A 321-nucleotide genomic window follows, 5' to 3' on the forward strand; every position below is an offset into this window, starting at 1 on the left:
AATAAAAGATGTTTAGAGTTCGTCGAAACATGTTTAGAGCACGTTGAAACATATTTAGAGCGCATCCAAACTTGTTTAAAGTGCGTCAAAACATACTTAGAGTGCATCCAAACATATTTAGAGAGCATCGAAATATTTTAAGAGTGCGTCGAAACATGTTTAGAGTGCGATGAAATATACTTAGAGAGCATCGAAACATGTTTAGAGTTTGTATAAACACGTTTAGAGTGCGTCCAAATACGTTTAGAGTGCGTGCAAACACGTTTAGAGTGCGTCCAAACACATTTAGAGTGCATCCAAACATGTTTAATGTGCAATAAA

This window comes from Tarenaya hassleriana, unplaced genomic scaffold (assembly GCF_000463585.1).
Source record: "Tarenaya hassleriana unplaced genomic scaffold, ASM46358v1 Cleome52, whole genome shotgun sequence".
Classification (NCBI taxonomy): Eukaryota; Viridiplantae; Streptophyta; class Magnoliopsida; order Brassicales; family Cleomaceae; genus Tarenaya; species Tarenaya hassleriana.